This window comes from Panthera pardus, unplaced genomic scaffold (assembly GCF_024362965.1).
Source record: "Panthera pardus isolate Hobbes unplaced genomic scaffold, ASM2436296v1 HiC_scaffold_26, whole genome shotgun sequence".
NCBI classification, from domain to species: domain Eukaryota; kingdom Metazoa; phylum Chordata; class Mammalia; order Carnivora; family Felidae; genus Panthera; species Panthera pardus.
The window spans coordinates 25,510,243-25,516,242 of record NW_026526832.1 but is presented as its reverse complement, the minus strand read 5'-3'; positions in this window follow the sequence as shown (position 1 = coordinate 25,516,242).

The following is a 6,000-nucleotide window of genomic DNA, read 5'->3' as shown; positions in this document are numbered from 1 at the left end:
CCCACCCCCAGCTCGCCTAGTCTCGGGGCCAGCCCCAGTCCCCACCCCCTAGGACCCCGCCCTCTGAGCCACCCAGCCCGGCCCCCTTGGAACGCCCCACCCCCGGCGTCCCGGCCCCGCCCCCATCCCCGCCCCCTCCCGCACCGCCGCGGGGACCTCGCCTTCCTCCGGAGCTGTGGTTCCCACAGGCTGTTTTGAGTGGCGTTTCAGCTCCGCTGCTCCCGGGTGGCGGGATCGGGGCACCCCCTTCCGCCCTGGCTCAGTATATTGGGGGCGCTGACCGTGAGAGGGGCGGGAGGAGCGGGCGTCGGTCTTCGACCGTGGGCGCCAATCTTACAGCGCCCTCTGGGCGTGGGCACCCAGCGTCCTCCAGGTGTGTTCGACTCCGAGATCCCGGCGGCGGCGGGACAGCTTTACGGGCTGTGCGGGGCCCCGGGGTGATGGGGCCTTAAACCGATGGAGCCCTCCCCTGCCTCTCCTTCGACTGCCAAAGGGGTCCCTGCGTCCTCACTTCCCCAAGTACAGGTTCCCACAGGCCCTCGCGTTCTGCCATCATGCTAGAAAGTGGTGGAAACTTGGGGCCTTACTTTGAACAGAGGTACATGCTCAGGACGGGCTGTAAAAATAAAGAGAGAGAAAGAAAGAGAAAAGGAAAGAAAGAAAGAAAGAAAGAAAGAAAGAAAGAAAGAAAGAAAGAAAGAAAGAAAGAAAGAAAGAAAGAAAGAAAGAAAGAAAGAAAGAAAGAAAGAAAGAAAGAAAGAAAAGAGAAAAGAAAGAAAGAAAGAAAGAAAGAAGAAAGAAAGAAAAGAGAAAAGAAAGAAAGAAAGAAAGAAAGAAGAAAGAAAGAAAAGAGAAAAGAAAGAAAGAAAGAAAGAAAGAAAGAAAGAAAGAAAGAAAGAAAGAAAAAGAAAGAAAGTTAGTTTGTTTTCTGTGTCTTTCGATGGAAGACTGCCCTCTCCCTTCGTCCTCTTAGCTAAAAGGAAAAATAAACGGCTTTCTTCCCAGGGCAGACACCCTCTGGCCAGCAGATCTGATGAGGGCCGCTTGAGTTCCTGCTCCTTCGTGAGTCCCTAAGACGTCCTAAGCCTCAGGGTTTCCAACACCAGTCAGCCACCTCTGTGCAAGAAGGCTGTGGAAGGCCTCTGGGTGTCGCACAAATGGCCTTGAGGGAAAAGGGGAAGAAGCTGCCAGGCCCTGCCTGCAGTCTGGTAGGCATGAGAGATGGCGCCAAATGACCTTCGTACCTGGACCTGGAGACCAAAGATGGCATCCTCCTCACCCACCTTCTGCAGGCAGTGGGCAGGGCAGGCCTCAATTGGCCTGAATTGGGAACCAAAAAGTTCTCCTGAGGTGTCTTGGCCTCTCAGCAGTTTCCAGTGTTTCTCTTTAAATGGTTTAAACGTGGGGCGCCTGGGTGGCTCAGTCGGTTAAGCGTCCGACTTCAGCTCAGGTCACGATCTCGCGGTCCGTGAGTTCGAGCCCGGCGTCCGTGAGAATCGGAGCCTGCTTCCGATTCTGTGTCTCCCTCTCTCTCTGCCCCTCCCCCGTTCATGCTCTGTCTCTCTCTGTCTCAAAAATAAATAAAACATTAAAAAAAAATAAATGGTTTAAACGTTCCTGGGTCCTGGGCTATACAGGCAGGACCATCCACTGTGGGCCCTGGGTTCTCCACCCACCCAGCAGGTTTTCCAGGCACTATGCAGCCTCCTGTGTCCCCATCTCAGCCACACTCCCCTGTCAGAGCACTAAAAGGTGAGGCCCCTGAACAGCAACATAGCCCTGTTTTTGCCCCTTCCCTGAATCCCTGTTTGACCTTGGGCAACTCCTGTTTTGAGGTCTCTGTTTCCTCAGCTGTGTCTTTGGGGGATAAAAGATCCTTATCAGGGTTCTTGGGGCCTACTGCAGGGTCTCTGAGTGCCTGGCATCAGGGATCGTCCAACAGCATGGCACCAGGCAGGGTCTCTCTAGGAGCTCAGAGAGTCCTGCTGGGTTAAAAGGCCCTTTTAGTAGAAAATTCATGTGTCTCCCAGGGGCTGGCTCCAAGGGTCTGAGGTTAGTTCTCTGGCCCTCTCAACCCAATGTGGAGGGAAAATAGGTCAGTTCAGGATCCTGCTTTGGTCTACTGCACAAAATCGAGAAAGTTGGGGTCTGAGGGGTTTGATGGAGTCTTTTCAAAAATCACCAGTTTAGTGTTTCTTTCCAACAGTGCATTTGCCCCAGATCAATGTGTATTTCTTTGGGCAGACTAGGAAGAGGAAGGACCCAACAGAGGGATCCCAAAGAAACATGTACAGAAAGAAGGGAATTAGAAGGTCAGGGCTTGCCTTTGACCTAGCTGACCCCTTCTTGCTTCTCCCCCAGCCCAAATTCTTTAGGAAAGCCTCTTCCTTGAGAAGCTGCCTCAGAGATACAGCCCTTTGGAATGTGACAGCAACATCGGTACATATGCACAGGTATGGCCGTCCATCCCTGCTGTACTCATCGGCCCCTTCCTTGGGAGCCCCACCAAGCCTTCATACACCTAACGTCTTAAGGGTTAATGTCTGGCTGAGCAGGGGGCTTCTAGCCTCCCCTGTGGAGGGACTAAGGCAGGGTCTCCATCCTGACTTGTGTTCCTAACATGGCTTATTAAGTATGTTCAGTATCATCCCTGGTGAATCATAACTGCCTTGAATGTTGCTTCCTTTTCCCACTAAGAGAAAGAAAGTTCTGGGAAGGCAGGGCCAGCATCTCCCCCACCCCATTTCTCTCATTCTTCCCATGGGCACCTGTTGCCACTTGGAGGCGGGGCAGCCTGTGGAGAGCAGGCAAGAAGAGGCCGGCCCTGCGTGGTGCGTGTGGTGCCTTGGGCACCGGCTGCCCTTCACTGCGTGAGACACCTGAACTGGCACAGGCATCCTCTGAGCAAGTTGGCATCTGTCAAAGCTTAAAATGCACTTGGGACGCCTGGGTGGCACAGTCGGTTAAGCGTCCGACTCTTGATCTTGGCTCAGGTCATGATCTCACGGTTCATGAGTTCAAGCCCCACATTGGGCTCTGCACTGATGGCATGGAGGCTGCTTGGGATTCTGTCTCTCCTTCTCTCTCTGCCCCTCCCCTGTTTGTGTGCACGTAGCATGCACACACGCACTCTCTTTCTCTTTTTAAAAAAATTTTTTTTTTAATAAAATAAAATGGACTTAGCCTTCAACTCAGGGACTCTGCCCCAGTGAATTTATTTTTCAGAAGTATTTTCACCAGTGTCCCAAGAGGCATGTTTACATGTTCATCAGTAAAGAAGAAATGAAATAAATGTGGATATTCCCACACGGTGGAAAACTATACAACACTTTTTAAAATAAAGCAGTCTTGGGGCGCCTGGGTGGCTTGGTCGGCTAAGTGTCCGACTTCGGCTCAGGTCATGATCTCACGGTCTGTGAGTTCGAGCCCCGCGTCGGGCTCTGTGCTGACAGCTCAGAGCCTGGAGCCTGTTTCAGATTCTGTGTCTCCCTCTCTCTCTGCTCCTCCCCTGTTCATGCTCTGTCTCTGTCTCAAAAATAAATAAACGTTAAAAAAAAATTTTTTTTAAATAAAGCAGTCTTGACATGGGACATTTTTCAAAGCTTGTTTTTAGGTGAAAAAGGCAAGTTAAAGAGTGATCTATATATAGTCTGGCCACAATTTTCTTATAAGAAAAACATGTGTGTAATGTACAGACTATTATACATAATACATTTCTCCTATAGGGGAGGAAAATGGGGTGGGGACAGTTATAGGAGAATTTTTAAGTTTACTCTATAATATTAATTTATTAAATGACAATATATACATATTACTTGTTTAATTCTTTAGAAGTTATTTATTAAATCAGTGGAGATGTTTTTAACCTTACCTAATAGCTTCCCCTCAAGCAGCTGGAATAATAGGACGTTTATTGCATGTACCTTACCTGCATTACTAATGGTACAACCAAAACAGCCACCGTCCTGGTGTGGCTCCACCCTCAGCCTGGTGGCAAGATGGCTGAAGTGCTTCCAGCCATCTCAGCTAATACAGCCACGTCCAGAAATGAGGTCATCTCCCCTACACTTCTTCTTTTTTTTTTTTTTTTTTTTAAGTTTATTTATTTTGAGAGAGAAGGTGCAAGCAGGGGAGGGGCAGAGAGAGAGGGAGACAAAGAGAATTCCAAGCAGGCTCTACACTGTCAGTGCGGAGCCCGATGCGGGGCTCCAACCCACGAACTGTGAGATCATGACCTCAGTCGGAAATCAAGAGTGGGATGCTCAACCGACCGAGCCACCCAGGTGGCTTCTTTTCCCATCTCACTGGCCGGAATTGGTTCCACACCCACCTGAAGCCATGACTGGCAAGCAGAGCTTGAGTATCAGAATGGGTGCAGATTAACCTTCAAGGGGCTTGAATTCAGGGGAGCCAATGTCAAGGACTTCCCAAAGAATATCAGACGCGTGTAAGGGCATTCTTACCTCAACATGGTAAAAACACAACTTTTTACTAAGACAGAGTAACTTCTTGTCATGAAACATTTTTTTTAAATGTTTATTTATTTTTAAGAAAGAGAGAGAGAAAGAGTGTGAGCAGGCAAGGGGCAGAGAGAGGAGACACAGAATCCCAAGCAGGCTCCAGGCTCTGAGATGTCAGCACAGAGCCGAATGCGGGGCTCAAACCCATAAGCCGCGAGATCATGACCTAAGCTGAAGTCGGACACTTAACTAACTGAGCCACCCAGGCGCCCCTTGTCGTGAAACATTTTAAAGACAGTTAATTGTTTTATTGTGGACCATTTCAAACATATAATAAAGAATAATGTTCCTCAAAAAATTAAAAACATTTACCATATGATCTAGCAATTTCACTTCTGGGTCTATACTAAAAGAATTAAAACCAGGGACTCAGACAAATATTTGCACACCTGTATTCACAGCAGCCTTATTCACAACAGCTAAAAGGTGGAAGCCACCCTTGTAGCCACTGACAGATGAGTGGATAAACAAAATGTGGTGTAAACATAAAGTGGGAATATCATTCCGCCGTAAAAAGGAAGGAAATTCCGATTCATGCTATAACACTGATGAACCTTGAAGACTTTATGCTAAGTGAAATAAACCAGTCAGTCACAAAAGGACAAATACTGTCTGATTCCATTTATGTGAGGTTTCTGAAGTAGTCAAATTTATAGAGACAGAAAATAGAACAGTGGTCTTTGCTTGGGTTTGAAGGGAGGAGGGAATGGGACATTATTGCTTACCAGGTATGGAGTCTTAGTTTGGGAAGATGAAAAAAGGTCTAGAGAGGGAAGGTGGTGATGGTTGCACAACATGAATGCACTTAATGCTACTGAGTTGTACACTTAAAATTGTTGAAATCGTAAATTTTGCATTGTGTATATTTTACGATAAAAAAGAATGCAAAAGAACCCCACCTTAGTTGCAATCCCCCCAAAATAATAATATAATGAAGACCTATGTGACTACCACTCAGTTTAATCTGAACAGGATCTTCTTTCTTCTCTTTTTATTATTTTTGTATGAAATGAAACATTACAATGGAGTCTTCTCCTTTAGCCATGTTGATACATGTGGCGGCTCTGGGTCACTTATCTTAACTGCTGCATTATCATTTATTGTATGCATATACCACGGTTTATTTATCCATGGACATTTGGTTGTTTCCAGTTTTTCAATATTATACACAATGTTGCAATCAATTCTTGTGCTTTTCTCCTTGAGTGCGTGCAGAGACTTTCTCTAAGAGTAGACAGAGCTGGGTTTAAGGTACAAATATATTGAGCTTTGTTAGGAATTGCTCTAATTTCTCTAAGCAAATTGCTCTCCAAAAGGGTCCATAGCAATTTATACTCTCAGCAGCAGTTATGAGAGTGCCCATTTTTCTACATACTCTGTATGACCTGGCATTTATTGCGCCTTTTATATTTTGCCACTCTGATTGCAAGTAAAATATCTCGTTGTCATTTGATTTTGAATGGCCCTACCATTATGAAAC